Raw genomic sequence first — 20,530 nt, 5'->3', positions numbered from 1 at the left:
AGGAAAATATGATGGTAGTCAATTTTGGACTGGGTAGGAGTCGTTTTTCTCTCAAAATTTCCATTTCATCGATGACCTATCAATATTATATCACTTGTATACTACATATTAAAGAATTGCTGCTAAAATTATGGGATAAAATTTAAAAAATAACCAGCCAGAAAACGGAATTTTCTCGGAATTACCCCGACAATTTCCTTGTAGACTTCTTGTCTATTTAATTTACTCATAGATCATTTAATTTTGAGTAGATCAATATTTTTAGACAAATTTAGGCAACAGATCTTGGCGACAGGAGCTGGTTTTCAGGATAAATTGTCTAATTCAGTGTAATGTACACTTTAAAATTTAAACATTTTGTAGTTGGTGCTTAAGTTAGATCTTTCGTGTTATTGTAAAAGAAAATCATACGATTGTTTCACATCAAATTTATTCATCGGCGTTTTAAGTCAAATAATTCTGATTTAATAAAACCAAATAGGGAAGGAATTTAGCTATGTGTTTAAAGTATTAACATTCCCACACGTGAGATCTCAGGTTCAAATCCAGTGGCTGGCTCTTAGATTTTTCACTTAATAGGAACTTCTTATAGCTCACTCTGGACAGTGTACTCTTTAACGAGATAAAGAGGACATCAGTATGGCAGATAGCTGAAAATCTCAGATGTTGATACGCGTTTGAATGTAAAAATAAAAGTAGCGATAAACGAACGATTAGAGGTGAGACTCGCAAAGCTAAGGTGTAATGTTTAGTGCTGGGTTCGATTCCCTATCTAAACTTTGGTTTTAATTAATGGTTAATAAGAGAAATTTGTCGTAAAGTATGTTAGTCACCTTCTTCAATGGCAAATTGCCGTTGTCATTTACTGAACATTCTCATCTAATTTAGTGGAAAAAAAAAGCCTAGTAAAAGCAGAAAACTTTAGATTAGTTAGGGATGATGTTGATGACAAAGATTGATGTAAAGGGAAGCTGAACAGTAACCCACATGCTTCAGATATTTTGAGAAGGGGAAGATAACCCTGGGTACATTTTTAGTTTGATTTCCGTTTGAGGGTTATATTCTACGCTCTCTTGTAGTTGTAGTCACTATTAATGTGGGATATTCATCCCAATCCATTCCAGTTCCCCAGAGATACCATCTTTTACTGTTTACTCCAGTCAATCGCTTTGATTTTTCATGCTGCACTTATTGGAAGCGTATTTTTATGGAAAAAATAAGTGATGTGCACCAGTGGTCTGCCATACTGTCCGAGTGGTTATTTTTTTTTAATCGATAAGCTTATTTTTTTCTGCTATGCTTTACTCCTCATAAAATTGTATATCTTTTTATGTATATTTATTCCCAATTGATGATTATTTATTTATATTTTGCACCCAGAATCTTTAAGTGACCATTCACAAAAAAATATTACAGATGCTCTCGAAATTTCCTTAAAAATTAAAATATTTTACAATCCTTCTGTCTATTGGGACAATATTGCTAACTATTACAGAATAAAAGAAAATAGTAAATAAATAATTAAGTAAAACATCGAATGTGATAACTTATATACAACTTTCTTATTAAAAAAACAAGTTAAAGATCAAATTGTACAAAATTTTAATACCAAATTTAGGGGAAATAGTAAAGTTACGAGGGTCGTTTGAAAAGTCCGTGCAAAGTCAGAGAGATAGCACCACTGGCGCGTATGGAGGTTATGTTTAGTTAGTAGCATCTCTTGGAAGAACACACACTAAGTTTCAGCCAGATCGGTCTATTTCTTTGTTTTTGGCATTCGTTTGAAACGAGGAAGTCGAGTGATTTTCAAAAAATGGACGAAAAAGAATTTCGTGTGTTGATTAAACACTACTTTATGAAAGGCAAAACGTCTCAGGAGACTAAAGAGAAGCTTGATAAACATTATGGTGACTCTGCTCCTTCGATTAGAACAGTTTATAAGTGGTTTCAAAATTTTCGGAGTGGCCATATGGGCACAAGTGACGCTGAACGTTCTGGACGCCCTGTTGAGGTTACTACTCCAGAAATCATTGATAAAATCCATGATATGGTGATGGATGACAGAAGGGTGAAGGTGCGTGAGATTGCTAGTGCTGTGGGCATCTCGAATGAACGGGTACATAATATTTTGCATCAACATTTGGACATGACAAAGCTATCCGCAAGATGGGTGCCGCGATTGCTTACGCTTGACCAAAAACGAAATCGTGTGAAGTGTTGCAAGGACGGTTTGCAGCTGTTCCAGAAGAATCCGCAGGACTTTAAGCGTCGTTTCGTCACTGTGGATGAAACATGGATACATCACTACACTCCTGAGACCAAAGAACAATCTAAACAATGGGTTACCAAGGGGGAATCTGCGCCAAAAAAGGCGAAGACCGTTCCTTCGGCCGGAAAGATTATGGCGACTGTCCTTTGGGATTCGCAAGGAATAATCCTCATCGACTATCTGGAAAAGGGTAAAACTATTACAGGTGCATATTATTCATCGTTATTGGACCGTTTGAAAACCGAGCTGCAAGAAAAACGCCCACGATTGGCCCACAAAAAGTCCTTTTCCATCACGACAACGCACCAGCTCACACCTCAGCAGTTGTGGTCGCAAAATTAATGGAAATAGGGTTCCAACTCGTTTCACATCCCCCCATTCTCCAGACTTGGCTCCCTCGACTACTATTTGTTCCCCAATATGAAGAAATGGCTGGCGGGAAAAAGATTTTATTCAAACGAGGAGGTGATTGCAGAAACGAATGGCTATTTTTCAGACTTGGACAAATCCTATTTTTCGGAAGGGATCAACAAACTAGAGCAGCGTTGGACGAAGTGTATAAGCCTAAAAGGAGACTATGTTGAAAATTAAAAAAGGTTTACCCCAAAAAATTAAGTAGTTTTTATTTTTGCACGGACTTTTCAAACGACCCTCGTATATTGGTGAAAAATCTCCAAAAAGGTGGACATTCAATATGGTAACCTACGGTAGAAGGCGTAGCCGAGCGGTTAGAGGCGAGTCCCGCAAAGTAAATATGTATTGTGGTACTGGGTTCGATTTCTGGTTTTAGACCTTGGATTTTATTTAATGGTTAATATGAGAAATTTATCGTCAAGTATGTTTCTAGTCGCTTCTGTCCACAGTACCTAATTAGACTTAATATATTTAACTCTCTTTTATAATTTATAACAGTTAAGATCGTAACTTCTCTTAAATCTTAAAATAGCGTTATTAAAGAAGCCTATTCAGCCCTCGACCTAGAAGCCTTTAATCAAATTTGTCTCAGAAAATATTTCAAATAATAATTAAAACAATTAAAATTTAAAAGACTTTTAATTTCCTACCAAATCAATGATAATAACCTTTGCGTTAAATTTTTTTCCCTCATACCGCGCATGCGTTTTGCTATTTCTGACCAATTTTGGATTTTCATCTATCGTTAGAGAATTTGTTTAGTTAGTTTGGTTTAGAGAATTCTGTGCACTTTATTAACCCAATATAGCGCGTATTCAACCGCAAATAACTAGTGCAGTTACAATATTCGCCTCGCAATATTCTACCCACGCTAGAAAAGAATTACCAAATGCTCTAGTCTCACATCTAACTGTGTAATACTCGTAGTTATTTGAATTTAAATTCTTTCAAGTATTTCTTTGCAGAAATAAGCGGATTTACAGTAATTTGTAATGGCTAATTTTCTCTAATAACCACTTGCAGCATTTCCTCAGTGGTTATAGTTTTCTTTTAATAACTTTTAAAACGGAATTTTACAAAAATGTATTTATTTATTACTCTGATTATACCGTTAGGATTACAGATGGAGTTGGCTACATAGAAAATTACATATAAAAATACATATCTAATAGTATCGGTGCTAAGAAAATTAAATATAATTCATTATCTATCAAAATAATAGTACTTATGCACCCAAATTGACTATACGTTGTCAAAGCAAGAAAAAGACGCAGAAATATCAATAAAGGTGTAAAATAAAGAGAAAGAGAAGGATTTCTTGATGTTATATTGATGATAAGCCACTGACATTCAGATAATGAATTTCTTAATTTAAAACTATAGGTACAAAACAAGTATATATCCTTTATTTTCTCTTCAGAAGTACTAATTGGAAAACTCAATAATGAAATAAATTTATCATACTCTGTGAATACAGAAAAAAAAAATTCGAAATATTTAGTTCAGTGTGAGGATGAAGCTGCTAGGTAGATCATTAAAAAGTGAAATAAGTCATTTGGTAGGCGTAATTGGCAGAGAGGACAAGTTGAATCCGCACCAAACTGATAGTACTGGTTATTAAAATTTATGCGACACATTTTTTTATTATAAAGACGTAGTTGCACTATTAATCTAAGCTTACTTATATGCATATTTAACTTAAGGTGCGGCTCATCTAAATCATCAGTACTTAAATTGCGATAAGTGAGATTGTATCTACTATTCACAATGGCTTCAACATTACGGCTTATTAGATTATTTTTAAAATACATCAAAATAGACTCATATTTTGTGACCTGCGAAGCTAATATGTATTGTGGTACTGGGTTCGATTCCCGGTCTTAGGCCTTGCATTTTATTTAATGGTTAATAAAAGAAATTTACAGTAAAGTATGTTTGCTAGTCGCCTCCGTCCACGACACCTAATTTGGTAGTTGGACGTAAAGCCCCGCCTGAAAAAATAGGCGATTACTTTACTTTTTACTTTTTTAGACTCATATTTTTCTTCAACTAGTTTCAAATCCTGTGCTCGCCATGTAATCTCAAAACCAATACAAGAAAGATACTGTTTAAGCTCTCTTGTCCAATTAAATGGCATGCCTGTATTTTCTACCAAATCTAATTGTTTCAAATAACAGATTTTAGAAACAGATTTTAATGAGGCATTTTCAAAATAGCCAGCCACCAACTTAACATTCTGCTGAAAACTTTAAATTGTAAGTGCACTCTTCCGCATTCCATTCTAACATAATGGTTGGGGGTACTTCTAGGCAAATTTAGCAGCAATTTAAATAATCTCAATTTGGTCTGAATATCTGCATGCCACTAAACCTCTGCCAAATACAAGAGAACACTTACAGAAATCGCTTTATAAACTTTACATTTGGTTTCCCAGTTTGGAATTTTATCAAAATGGGGCACAAAAACACTCTAGAAAATTAATAAGTTAAGAAAATTTGGTGTGAACATACAAACGACTTTTTCTCACGACTTTTCTCGAGTTCTGGATTGAAAAGAACGTTTTAACTTTCATCTCAAACTGCTCAAAACGTATTTTCTCTGACAAATAATTAATAAATAAAAACTTTTCCAAGTTTTGATAAATCGTAAGTGGTATTTTTGAAAAATCTCAGAAAAGCGACAAAAATTCCTTTAATCCGGATTATCCTGTAAATATTGGCCAGACAAAATTTGTAGACCAATAATAGTGCAATGAGGATAAAAAGTGTAAAAGAAGATTGTTGAAGCCATCTTTAAAACAATGAATAAATCCATTCACTAAAATATGGGTACTTTTGGCTGCGGACGTTTGGTTCAGCTGATGGATGCGCTAGAGTTTGGTTGGATTTGGTTTGGACAGTCATGACAGAAATTGGACAAAACGATCCTTAACTGTTTTTTATTGAACGCAAGACATCAATGAAATAAGTGTAAACATCAATCAGAAACATATTTGATAAAGTCAGACTTCTAGCCAGTCTTAATGTTGCAAATAATGCTATAGCTGTTCTCAGGAAAAGAGATTTTAAGCTCTTGCAAGCGAACCAAATTCACCACCACCTCTCACTGTAGAGTAGTATGCGATAGAATAGCAGAAATGGAAAAATTGTATTCAATTTTCTAATAAATAAAAAGTTATAGAAAAACGAATAAGTCAGTTTCGGCTTGGAAAATTACTGTCAGCCTAGAGTTGCTTAATATTTTTGCAAATATGAAAAGAAACAGAAATCAGCAAAAGTTCAAATAAACCCAAAATTATCCCTCTTATATTCTGCAGTAAATATTTATTTAGGTATTATATTCAGCTATCAGAAAGGCCCGATGTTTGTAAGCGGTAATATGGAAATGTTTCCAGCTCCATCATTGAACAGAAATATCTCTTCGGAAAAAGACAAAATCTTTTTTCCCTAACCACATAACCCTATATTCACGTCTGTACTGGACAAACACCCACATAGTGGGAACGGATTTTTATGTATTTAAAAATGCCAAATATTTAATTAAAATATGCATTTATTTTCGTCAATTATGTGGAAAATATGTGATTTTCTTAAAATATTTTCTGGAATATTTAAGTAAAATGGACATTTTTTTTTATGAAAATGGAATTTATTTTTTTTTGCAAGTTATAATTATTTATACGAGAAAAGAACATTTTTACAATTTATAATAATTTATTAGGAACAATGTAATTTGTTTTTACAAGTTATAATTATTTATACAACAAAGAACATCAGCATCACTGTCAAGTTTTCCAGTAACTGCATTGGCAATATACCTGCCCTCAACGTCAGTGGTTTCATCAATTGACGCCCAAATCGGTCCATCTTTGATATGTTCTCGAATTTTGGTTAGTGTATCTTTATAGATATCTTCCAGGTAGTTTTTCCGCAGAGTGCTCTCGTCAGGCATTTTTTCCCCAATATAGAACTCTAAGAATCCTTTGAAATGAGGATTTTTAAGTTTGTGGAAAGGGATATCTGCTCTAACCAAAGCCCGACACAGATCTGTACTCAGAGTAGACTTACTTGATGATGGAGATGTAAGGAAGGCTTGATAGGACGTCCTCTCTTTATTTCTGTTTTTATTCTCTATGTGCGATCTGGTGGCAATATGTTGGGTGACTTGGGAACGTTGAGAGCAAGAAACGCGCTTGTCACAAGCTGTGCAGTACAAAATGTCTCCATCACTTCGAAAAAGTTCTGCTGGAAACTCGCGAAGATATTTAGCAACCAGTTGTTTGTTTGAGGCCGATGTTCGTGGCATTTCACCCAAAAAAGAATACACTAAGTGACCGAACGAAATGAATTGGACACTTCAACGAACGAGCTGAAAGAACAGACAACTTCAAAGAACTAACAAGTGCCCGTCACTGTTTAGCAGCATTCTGTGTAAATTACAATAACCATTGTACCCACTGTGATTCACAGCCCTACAGTCTGTGGTTCACAGTTCCTGTCAACCACCTCCCAATTATGAAAATATGCCCAAAATGAAAAATATGAAAAAATATGTACATTTTTTGATTAAATATGTAGAAATATTTATTTATTTTAATCAAATATGTATAAATATGCGATAACATCCAAATATGTGGAAATATGTGAAATAAAAGTAGACTCAAACGGCTTAAAAAGAGTCAGTATGTATACTTCTAGTTGAAAAACGTCTGTAAATTGCCTAGAAAAAAATATGTAAATACATACGAATCCGTTCCCTAGTGATAAAAAAACATCCTCCAGTTCTTCTCTTTGACAAAAGAGTCTCAGTTACTCAGATCTAATCACAATATTATTAACAGAGATTAATTGCCCAAATAATTAAAAAATCACTCTTATGTTCAAGTTATTTGCATCACAAATGTCTGCTGCGTCTGTCTGCTTGTTTCAAAATCTTAGTAGAAATATTGGGAACTGGACTCATTTGCTCTTTCAGCCATTGCACCTCTAAATACCTTACCTCTCACTGTATTTTACAAGATCCTAGCCTAAACTTTCCAAAGAAATGTGATATTTCTGACTACAATTGCAAAAAAAATAGATAGTCTGTAGACTTGTCGCACTCTGAATTACAGTTGTAATATCCTAAACAAAAATGTTTCGTTTTAATTTTATAAATTTACCAACTTCTTCTTCTCACATAGATATTTTAAGAATTTAATTTCCGCCAAATATAATATAGATAAGTGTAATCTACATATTAGCGAGTAACTATACATTATATTAAAATTATAACAGAGAGAAGGTAACATCAAAGCAAATTCCAAGCGTACCTTGTAATCATTTTTCTCGCATAATTGTTTCATATTAGAAGAGAAATATCTTTTGTTTTATCAAAGGGAAAAGTCTAAGTATTTTGAAATTTTTATTTCAAATATATAACTTACTCACTTAATAAAGTTATTTGTGGAATTCCAGCAACCGTTGCATTCTTCATCATTGATGCTTGTTTTAAAGCAAAGGGTTTTCCCGAATGAAAGAAATGAAAGGAGAGAAATTTTAAATTGAATTTATGTTAATATTTCTAAAATGTGTTGATCGTAGAACAGGCAGAATGCAAGGACACTTTTCAGATGAAATTGGCAACAAAATTAAGAGAAGAACGAAATGGAAATGAATCTCTTGAAGTCATAGAATCAACTGTTAACGTTCACGGCAAAACCATGTGTGCTGCATTGCGAAAGAACTTGAGTTCAATATCGATTCTGCCTAATACTTAGGCATCGTTAGACAACCACTTTACTTGGAACAAGCATGTATATCGTGCTAGCCGATATCAAGTAGGTTGTATTTTTTTACTTGGTCAAAATATCAAATTTGAGCCTTTAGCATTTTTCAGCTTCACATTTTTAGACAACAATTTATGGTAACAAAAACACTAATATAGAACTTAAAGTCGATTAAACGTAAAAGATATATGAATTCATTAATATGGTTTGGAAATCAATTCCAAAAAACAACATAGGAGAAGCAAGAAAGCTAATTCTTGAACTTACAAACATTGAATAAGAAAAGATCAAAGAATACAATAAAATATTAGAAATCAATTCCAAAAAAAGAAACCTAATTTTGAATATAATCCAATTAAAAGAAAAGATAAAGAATAAACCAAAAAGGCTTCGAAAACCATTTGGGGTAACAGAAACACTAATTTAGAACTACGTAATAGTCGATTAGAAACAAAAGATTAAATAACACATTTAAAAATGTTTTGATATGAATTTCAACAAATAATTTAAGAGAAACAAAGAATTCTAAATTTAAACTTGTCGAAAAGGTTGAGAAACCACTTTGGGGAAGCAAAGAAGGCTAATTATGAACTTACAGTCGATTAGAAAGATGAGATAAAAAAGTTTAGAAATCATCGTGGCGAAACCGATTAAAAAGAAATGATCAAAGAATACATCCAAAAACTTTTAAAATCAATTTAAAAACTTTGTAAGGTATCCAAAATTAACGCTGAACAGAATCAAGACGTAGCAATCATTTTCAGTTGAAAGTAACTGATAAAGTGTTAATTGCATGCAAGAATAATAAAAATATAATTGATAATAAAGTCTTACCTTGTTTAAGGAATATCCATCAGCATCTCAGTAGATCACCAGTCCAATAGCACCTGACACTTGACACTATTTAAAATAATTCACAACACTATTCGCACTAAAACTGTATATCACGCACTAAGTATAACTTAAACACAATTTATAAAATAGAACTTCACTTTATGTTTTTGAATGAAAAGGCGGCAATCTTATACAATTACGTTCTTTATTTTAATATTGTATAATTCTATTTTAATATTGTATAATTCTATTTTAATATTGTATAATTCTATTTTAATATTGTATAATTCTATTTTAATATTGTATAATTCTATTCAATTTCATACCAATCAGTTAAAATTCCTTTTTGAAAAAATATCTTTTTCTGCAACCATGTAGGGAAGTTCTCATTACTCAATTAAAATCAGCTGTGTAATGCCCAACTTCCCACACTAGTGGGGGGAAATTCCCATTAGTGTCACTTTCCGCACAAGTGAGTGGAAAAACTTTATTGTGCTTCCTTGATATAAGAAGTTTTGTCATTAAATATTTTCTGTAAAACTTTAATAAGCTTATTTAACGTAACTAAATAATTAAAAAACGAATATTAAAAAAATAAAATAAAAATTGAAAGGAATATAGAAATAAAAATAATACTTTAATAAATAATTAGATATTTTTAATTATAACAGTTAAAAAGGTTATAGTGTTACCTTATAGAAATTTAAAATGGATTCTAGTGATTCCTGTTTAGAAAACACTCCTCCATCAATAAAAGAAACAGCAGAAAATGTAATAAGTAATGTAAATACGTAAGTAATGTAAATAATTGTAATATAACAATAAATGTTTATAATAAATAAATTACTTTTTGTAGACTGTAAAAATGAAATTTTTAATTTTATTAGTTAATAAATGGTTGCAGAAAAAATATAATATTTAACTCTAGTGTAAAGTATTTTCCTCACACTCGGCAATTTGCACTTGCACTCGCATCGCTTCGCTCGCTCGTGCGTGCAAACCCTGCCTCGCGTGAGGAAAAGTACTACTTTCCACACTTGTTAAATAAATAACTATTACTTTAATAACAGAAATTTTCATTTTTTCCAATAAAATTAAAAAATACAATTTATTTTGGACAGGCTAAGAGCCACAAAATTTGGATAAAAGAGCCGCATGCGGCTCGCGAGCCGCGGGTTGCCGACCCCTGGTAATAGGTGAAAAAACTGCCCGGTAAGAGGCACTTTCAAATTCTAAAATTCAATCTAATTTTTTGGACCTTAATATTAACTATTCAGGCTTTTAGATGGTACAACAAACTGTAATTGCACTTTCGATCTTAACCTAATCTACCCGATTGACCAATGTTTATCAAAACCTTATTTTGACACCTAAACTATTTATTAAATTTACACTTTCTGCGAATTTTTGGTTTGGTTGAAACCAATTTGTAAAGAAAAATACTTTTTCAGACTCTGAGGTCCACGGAACGGATGTTTTTTTTTGGGTGAAATCTTAAAGATTACTATAACCTGTTATTCTACTGAGAAAGAAAAAGTAATAAACCAAAGTTAATTATAAAATGTAATTTTATTGTTGGTTTAGATAAACAAAGAAACAATGATAATTAAATTATAAGAATGGCCAAAAAGTATTAGACATTCTTTACAGCCTCTCTTAAAAGAGTAAACACAATTATGTCAAGAACACTATCACGAAATAACAACACTTTTTAAAACTAATGGCTACTGGAGTTGCATATATATGACTTTGTGCTCAGTTGAAAGTGACATTAGAGACAGCCCTTCTTTTGTGTCAGATAAAACAAATGAGAAGGAATTCTTGTAGACAGTTTTTTCCCATCTACCAAGAAAATAACGTAAACTAGCCCTGGGACGCCTTTGTGAATATTTTTTTTTTTTTTTTTTTTTAAAATGAGTTGCGTAGGAGTGAGAAGTCCTTTGGAATTGAATAAGTAAACTGCTGCTGGCTAACATGAACTTCTGTCTTGTATTTTGAACTCATTTCTGTCACGTTTTATCTTTCACTTTAGGAGAGTTTATTATGGATTAGTTTAGGATGAAGGGGGAATATTAATTTTCATTCTTAAGGTATGAAAGTTGTGTTTATATGCAATGGTGGGGGAAAAAAATCACTTAAAATGAGTATATGTTGCAAATAGTGTTTAAAAGTCTCAAGATCATTTTGGCATTTGAAAAACAAAAAAAAAACTCAAATCAAATTCGGTTGAGTACACTCAAATTACTTGTCTCTCACATCTATTTACGTAATTAAATGTTCTTGAATCTAAGATCCCTAAATTTCCAATTTATACGTCAATATTGGACTTAGATGTGATTTGTAGACATTTGTTGTTGGTTATGTTCTCCGTGGAGTTCGGTAAAAGTAGCCGCCTCATGTAAAGTGTACCTCCATGATCAGTTCTCTCTTTACAGTCGAGTATGTAGGTTCCCAAGTTGGTCCTACTTCCTAAGGTAGAACTCTAGATAGCGTACTTAGTTGGTTGTTAGTAAGTTCCTAGTTATTTATCAGTTGGACAGGTTTGTTTTCTCAGAGTAAAGGTAATTTGTGCGTACACTTGTTGATGTTTAGTTAAAAGTCATTAGCGTTTCCAACATTCAGTTATAAGGTGAAGGTTGCCCTGCACATTTAATGGCTTCAAGAATGAAGCGGTATTATATAGTATAGATTTTATTAAAATTATCTGGTAGAACAGTTGTATAAGGGTTGATCGTTAAAAAGTGCACGAAAAAGCGTAACGCTGAAAAACACCCAACTTTGACAATTTTTTTCTCTTTTTCTATAAAAGATGAAATTCCCAAATTTACTTTAAAATATAGGGCAAACCCTCCTTTATACGAGTACTTTTTTTTGCAACTAAGTAGATTGAATAAATTTTGAGAAAAAAAAGTTGCCAAAAAATGAGTAAAAACGGCATTTTCAAAAATTGTTCGTGTTCTTGGACTTGTTACCTTTTCTTGATAACTGACATAATTTTTTCTTGGACATGTTAATCATCTTCTTAATGTACTTGGTCCATCAACGGTTCTCGGATGCCAACTACTACTTTCTGGAAGTTTCCTAAGTGAATACTTCATAAACTAGATTAAAAAAAAAAAAAAGATAAAAGTTTGTGTTCATTAAAAGTTTGTTAAAAAAGAGCGTTACAGTGTTCTACTTCATTAAGACATTAATAGCATTACTTGTAATGGGACATAATTAGAACAGTGGTCAGGTCAAAATTAGATATAAAGTATACTCACAACAGGAATAGTTACATTAAGTTCGTATCTTGAATATTGGAAATGGACTTTGATAGGAAACGGTCTGATTTCAAAAAGAAATCTCTCTAACAAATATTAATAATAATAATGATAAAAGTTTGTTTTAACTGATATACAAAATAAGATATAATCCTAAGTTTATATTGAATGGATAGTGTCCTCTGCCGAAGAACATTATTTACAAAAATGATGCAGTATTGTATAGGAGACAAACAAATAAGATTAAAGAGTAATTTTTGAAAGAAAAATAAGCAAAAACAATTATAATAATAAAATAATAATATAGGGAAGGGATTAGCTATGAGGTTAGCATACTGGACTCCCACGCGGAGGTCCCGGGTTCGAATCCAGCTGCTGACCCTTAGATTTTCTCTTCCTAGGAGCTTCTTACAGCTCACTGTCCTGTAATGGACAGTGTTGTCTGTAACGAGAGAACACTGTCCGGAGGCCGGCAGTGCACTGAAAAAAGCTCCGAGCGCCAATAACCTTAGATGTTGACGCGCCTTAAATCATAAAAAAAAAAAAAATAATAATAATAATAAATAAGTGAATTTAATCACCATTAAAATGAAAAATTAAATACTCTAAAACCACTCACAAAATCTGAATTTCCAGTAAATCATATATTTGTCATTTAATTATCTGAATGGAAATTGAATGCATCAACTGGTCTAGAACTCCGTCGATAGTTCTTGACATGAAGTGTGTATTTTCTAACCCGGATATCGGATTTATTTATAAAGGAAATGAATTTCGTTTTTCTTGATTCAAAATGGTCAAAAAATCAAAAAGGTGGTTCTCAAAAAGACTTGTACCCTCTTAAATTGTCTGTATCTCCTTTTTTGCACAAATTTAAGATTTGTTTTGTATTCTTTATTCTTAATAATGAAATGAATTAATCTAAATAATATGATTTTCGTAACATTAAATAGAACCCTGGGTTTAGGTGTCACATCGACTCCGAACTTTTGAGACAAAATGAACCCATCAAAAGTGTCATTTTACAAAATCAATTTTTTCATTTAGTTGAGAGTTCTTGTTGGTCACATCCTTAATATTAATTAGGATTTTTTAAATATAAAATGCAGTTTTAATCAATTTTGGTAAAAGCGCCTTCCTTATTTGTAGAACCTCTTTGGGATAGTATTCAGATATTTTTATGCCAGTACCTTTCAATTTAGGACTATTTTTCAGAATAATTTACTTTGTTCAAAATTGGGTTAGGCCAATAAGTATGGGGCGGCCCATATTTTCTTGTATTATCCCTAGTCTCCTTATAAAATCAAAATGAATTTCGGTTAGATTTAGATGCAATTTTTCAATTAGAAATTTACAGACAAAATTTTCTAATTCCCAATAATCTTTAAATTCTTCCAATATGCCAAACAGAATTAAATTACGTTTACCCAAGTCTCTATCCATTTGGTTTACCTTCGTATCTAAACTTTCAAGTTTAACGTTAATATTATTTACGGAATCTTTAATTTCAGATACTATCAAATTACGCTGATTGTTCATATCTTGTATTAATTCGTCTCTTAATTGCATTGTCAGTTTACTCTGGGATTGCATTTGCTGCTTTAATTCATCTTTGAATTGCATTAATAGCTCCTTAATTTGTTGATCCATTTTTTATTTATTTTATTTTTTAATCCAGTTGCATTAGAAGGTACCTGTACTAATACAGCCAAAAGTGTGTATGTACGTGTGTTCAGGTCTTCAGTTGAAGTAGATCACAATAGCTTCTCCTTCTCCTCGTTTATTTGGATGCTCTTTTAAACTTTTGAAGTGGAAAGATGAACAACTTCAATATACAGTAACATATAATATATGTTATAATAACTTTTCTATAAACAAGAGTATGCGCACGCCACACGATGTATTTGTATAAATCCTCTCTCTTCTAGATTACACTCCAAAAATTCACTAAATTTAATAAAATATTGAGATAGTTTTTTGAATATAATTAAAAATCAACTCGAGAAATTTTCTTTAAATTTTAGCACTGCGTTCACTGCAACTGTCACTATTTGTATGCAAAATTTTATGAACGTAGGCACCCGTATTAAACTGATTAATTTAGAGTTTTATCAGACACGAAGTTAACTGCACCAAGTACAAACACGAAGTCGGCTACTTTTCATTACTAATTGTAGGTTTCAAGCAAATAAGCATTTTTGTAGACTTAAGTAAGGGCATACCATGTTGTTTTTACAAAACGGAGAATAATACTAATTCAATCATCCAAAAACCATGAAACATTATACAAACCTTAAAAACATTTGAAACCATTGAAAATGATAAGAAGCAGTCACAATACTAACTTACTTCTTTATAGTCTAAATTGTTGCATACATACTGACGTTTTCTCTTCTAGAAAACAAAGGAGTAATTTCATATTCAAGTATAAACTTGAGGGGAAAAAAAAAAGAGTAAAAACAATAATACAGGTAGAGAAGTCTCAACTTTTCAGATAGCATTGCGAATAGTATAGTATGGAAGACGGGTAGAGAGGAATGTGGCTGAAAGTGTAAATGTCAGACATAGTAACCAACTGCAAGCATACATAGCATCCCTGACATACTTTACGGATAGCGTAGTAAGCATGCTTATACTACCTTATATATAAGCAGTCCAATATATATACTATATATATATATATATATCCTTCTAAAATATATTTTCTAGCTTTCCCTTAAACGTCGAAAGGATTTTCAAATAAAGACAATATTTTATCTCAAAATATCTTTCTATACATTTTCTAGTTATTTGGGGTATAGTTGTGACTTTGTTTAATAAAAGTAAAGATTTCTTTTTCACTTATTTTACTTTAATTCGATTTAAACGAATACATTTGAGATTTAGGTAATAAGAGAAATAAAAAAACAAATTAATATCTACTCAAAATATGAAAATCTTAGGCACAAACTTGAAAATGTGATAGTTTTCACTTATTTCAGTCGATTTTATTCAGATTTTTTAAATTACATTCAAACAATAAAATAAAAGTAATTAAGAAAATGTATTTTTTTTTTTTTTTTTTTTTTAAAGTAAAGTTTAAAAGTGGACACTCAAAAAAGTGGACGAGCAAAAAATTGTCATTTTTGAAAGAAAAATTTTAAGGCGTATTTACGGGCTAGTTCAAGTTAATGGTGAATGGAGAAGGATACATAATCAAGAGCTCTACGATAAATTTGAAGATACCTACGGCAGTGCAAGTAATCCGCATTAATAGGCTCCGCTGGGTGGGACATGTTCTGAGGATGGAAGGCGGCAGAATGCCGAAGAAAGTTTTGAATTACCGTGTCATCGGTACCAGAAAGGTTGGACGCCCGAAGGCTCTCGATGGATGGACCAAGTTGGAAGGGATGCAACCAGGCTGGGCGCGCGGAATTACCGGTCTAAGGGTACGTTCACAACGGAACTGTGAGTATAGATGATAGCAGAGATGATAACTGATAGAGTAAAATATAATCGCTGATTAGGGAGCTGTGATACATGCAACATGTCGAGTAGTGAAGAAGCAACAAAATGGTATATTTTAAAGAAAAAACGCTTTAGAAAATATCATGTACATACCATAAATAAAAAACGAAGTACTTTGGATGAATTTCACCATTTATTATAAGGAACTTAGTTTTTTTGAATATGTGAGGATGGGTTCACCCACATTCGACTATATTTTAGAAAAAATAAGGTCAAAATTAAGAAAACGTTGGAAAAATTGTCATGGAATAGAAGAAAAACTAGTGATTCCTCTTAGGTAAGTAATGGTTTTATTGAGAAAAAACAAAATATTGTTTAAAAGTAAATAATAAAAAATAATGAGTAAAGACAGCACTAATTAATTTTTCTACGTCCATTTTGAAGCTCCGATACTGGAGTTCAGCTAGCAGAAAAATGAAATATTTAATTCTATCATCTATGCTCGTTTATACCAGCGCATATGAGTCACTAGTCGCAGCTTTGTTGTGTACGCTCACATTCGAATGTATTATATTTTTCTTTAAGCGCTGATGCATCACTCCTATCATCTCTGCTATCATCTATGCTCACAGCTCCGTTGTGAACGTACCCTAAGGCTTTGGATAGGGACGATTGGGGTCAATTTCTTTTGGAGGTCAAGACCCGACTCGGGCTGTAGCACCAGGGAAGTAAGTAAGTAAGTAAAGTTTAAAAGAACTTAAAATCAAAGTGCGTCAACCTGAGCAAGTTCTTTGTTCCTCCAGACTATGGTTCGCCCTAATCGTACAATTAATCTGTGAAAATTAGGTTTAATGAAATATATTCTAAAATTCAAATTGCCTACTTATCACATATTCTAGACAGTCTAGGCGTATGCAGAAATCTGAATAAGGCTAGAAAACTTGTGGAGCGGCGAGCCAAGCGGCGATGATAGCGAAGAGCAAAGCGGCGAAAACAAACACAAGTAAACATATGGGACCGCGCGTAGTGGGGAGCAAAGCGAAGATAGAGCAACGCTATCTATAGAGAAAGAGTGTTTGTTTTCGCCGCTTTGCTCTTCGCTATGATAGGCGCTTTGCTCGCTGCTCCACAATGTTTCCAGCCTTAGAGTCTGAATTTGATTCCCAACTCGGATTGTTGAGATAAATAATAGCAATAGATATTCATTTCATTTCGAAAAATAAATTCTTTTTACTATTTGCTAAAAAACTTTATTATTTTAACTTCACTTTCTCGTTTCCATTTTGGAAAAATCTTTGACTCAATTTCGAATATCTGACGAGAGCCAAGGATTCCTACAACCTTTAAGCGTGAAGAGTTCGTTCTAAACTAAAAAGAAATATTGCAAATAAACTTTCATAGAACTGACATAACATCTAGGAAAGTGGAGAAAAACCGCAGTAAATAGCGTAAAACTTCATTGTTGGTTTTTCATTACTTGTTTTTTATCTTTTATTTTTCTATCCAGGCCAGCCACATTTTATGAATACTTGAAAAGCTCAATTTTCATGTTGTTCAGATGCAGTTTTAAAGCTTTTGATGTGATAGGAAGGAAATTGTTTCGGAAATAATTAAACTTACCTTCAGGCGGTTTTATCCATTCTGTAGTTATTTTTCATATCAAACCCAAAGTCAATATCTCACAGGGGATTTCTCTGCTGTAAATATTTTTTTCAAATATTTTTATATTTATTTTTTAAAATATATCTTTTTTTTTTATTATTTTTAATTATGAGTGAGATGATTGAAGGAATAAAATCATCGGAAGCTGATTTCTGTCGTTAAAAAGTGTGCAAATAGTTTACGATGTGGAAATATTTATACAAGATTAAAAGTTGTTTTATTGTTTTTCACTAAGTACGTCTTGGAGCAGTTCAGTGGCTCATTTTTAGAAATTTTAGGTAACTAGGAGATGGACAGACTCTCATTCGCTCCCAAAGCAGGTATTGGCTACCTTGAGTGGTCGGCCTCGCAGCATTCATCTTTAAATATGAGCTCTGCTGACTGTTGACAATCCAAACTGTTGGTACGAGCTCCTTCTAGGATTGTTAGTAAAAGTGTAAAGGATCATTCACTTACCATTCGTACAGGCACCTTGTTCTTTTCGTTCCGGAATTTTGGTTTAAGCAAGACATCTTCATAAAATAGGGGCTTATCCCCCGATCCTTTTTTGTAAAGTTAGTGAGGAGTTGGAAGAAACACCTATCTTATGAAGAATTCTTTAGGATGAAAGGAGGCTAGTTTTAAGCTGTTTCCCTTTAAAGTTGTTGCTCAATTCGTGCAAAGACTTCTTTGCATCTTAGGCGGTTTTGCCTCGGGACTGGATTTACATCTTAGGCTCGGTCTATTTTTTTGTTTGCTTCTTTGGATCAGCTGTGTGGGTCCAGAGCGGCTTTGGTTTGCATTGGTATCCGCTACCAGGTCTACTAGACCAGGATACTAGAGTCCAGGATAGACTTAGTTTAATAGTTATTTAAATGTTAACTTATTAATCTAGGGCAAACTAGTTAAGGTTTAATAAGTTTGTTTTTTTCTTTTCGTCCCTGGTTTTAATTTTATAGAGTTCCGATGATGTGATTCTTTTTGTCTATTTGCGTGGTAAAACCTGTTTTATTTTGTCATAGGTTTGCATTATCATGACTGCATTGTTACTAACTTAGTTTGTTAGGTTTAGAAACTGGGAAACCATCATTTGCATAGGATGGAACTTGAATTGTGGAGTAGGTATGTCAAATTTGGTTTAACCTTAATTGATGTTTCCGGTAGAAAAGAAATTTGTATTACTTTAAGCCAAAGAGGAGTTTCGAATTGAGTCCACTTTAAAGAGATGCTGGCTATAAACCATAAACCGTACTAAGGCGAATGTTAAGCAACGTATGGTTTCCAGTATGGTTTCTATTTGAATCCTCTGATGATTTGTTATAATTGTGTTATTCGTTCTAAATACTGAGTTGTTTTTGATGATTTATTTTTCAAAATAATTTTACTTTTCAGTCACTTAAGATTAGTTAGCTTTACGAATTTATTTTAAGAAGTTTAAGATACTGGAAAGTGCTTAAGTTGTAGATTTTGAGGTTTGCAGGATGGTTTTTAAAATAGTTTCAATCAACTTTGCTTGGTCGCAGCTTACAAACAACTCTATGGTGTTAATTAAATCAGTTTTTTAAATTTATTCCAAGGAAACGGGATAATTTGCATGATAAATATGTGTATATGATAGCTAGCGTTTAAAAAAAAAAAATAGAAAAGTGACACCATATTTTTACGAACTTGGTTTAAGTCGCTTTTATTTTAAAGCATTTTGACTGACCGCGAGTGTTCCTTCTACAGCCTGTGTGCGACGGAGGATCTGGGGCATCTGTTATTTACGAGGGTCGTTTGAAAAGTCCGTGCAAAAATAAAAACTACTTAATTTTTGGGGGTAAACCTTTTTTATTTTTCAACATAGTCTCCTTTTAGGCTTATACACTTCGTCCAACGCTGCTCTAGTTTGTTGATCCCTTCCGAATAATAGGAATTTGTCCAAGTCTGAAAAATAGCCATTCGTTTCTGCAATCACCTCCTCGTTTGAATAAAATCTTTTTCCCGCCAGCCATTTCTTCATATTGGGGAACAAATAGTAGTCCGAGGGAGCCAAGTCTGGAGAATAGGGGGGATGTGAAACGAGTTGGAACCCTATTTCCATTAATTTTGCGACCACAACTGCTGAGGTGTGAGCTGGTGTGTTGTCGTGATGGAAAAGGACTTTTTTGTGGGCCAATCGTGGGCGTTTTTCTTGCAGCTCGGTTTTCAAACGGTCCAATAACGATGAATAATATGCACCTGTAATAGTTTTACCCTTTTCCAGATAGTCGATGAGGATTATTCCTTGCGAATCCCAAAAGACAGTCGCCATAATCTTTCCGGCCGAAGGAACGGTCTTCGCCTTTTTTTGGCGTAGATTCCCCCTTGGTAACCCATTGTTTAGATTGTTCTTAGGTCTCAGGAGTGTAGTGATGTATCCATGTTTCATCCACAGTGACGAAACGACGCTTAAAGTCCTGCGGATTCTTCTGGAACAGCTGCAAACCGTCCTTACACGATTTCAAGCGTGAGCTTTCGCGGCACCCATCTTGCGGATAGCTTTGTCATGTCCAAATGTTGATGCAAAATATTATGTACCCGTTCATTCGAGATGCTCACAGCACTAGCAATCTCACGCACCTTCACTCTTCTGTCATCCATCACCATATAATGGATTTTATCAATGATTTCTGGAGTAGTAACCTCAACAGGGCGTCCAGAACGTTCAGCGTCACTTGTGCCCATATGGCCACTCCGAAAATTTTGAAACCACTTATAAACTGTTCTAATCGAAGGTGCAGAGTCACCATAATGTTTATCAAGCTTCTCTTTAGTCTCCTGAGGCGTTTTGCCTTTCATAAAGTAGTGTTTAATCAACACACGAAATTCTTTTTCGTCCATTTTTTGAAAATCACTCGACTTCCTCGATTCAAA

The 20,530-nt window shown here is 33.1% G+C and overlaps 1 protein-coding gene across 3 annotated transcripts in view; it reads left to right on the top strand.

Moving 5' to 3' along the window:
* LOC141451015 (uncharacterized) overlaps positions 1-20,530 on the top strand; it is a 1,067,280-nt gene that overhangs the window by 750,781 nt on the left and 295,969 nt on the right. The gene's annotated exons all lie outside the window — the stretch shown is intronic.

Source organism: Rhodnius prolixus, unplaced genomic scaffold (genome assembly GCF_049639745.1).
Source record: "Rhodnius prolixus isolate KJV_2025 unplaced genomic scaffold, Rpr scaffold_8, whole genome shotgun sequence".
NCBI lineage: Eukaryota > Metazoa > Arthropoda > Insecta > Hemiptera > Reduviidae > Rhodnius > Rhodnius prolixus.
This window is presented reverse-complemented; position numbering and strand designations above follow the sequence as displayed.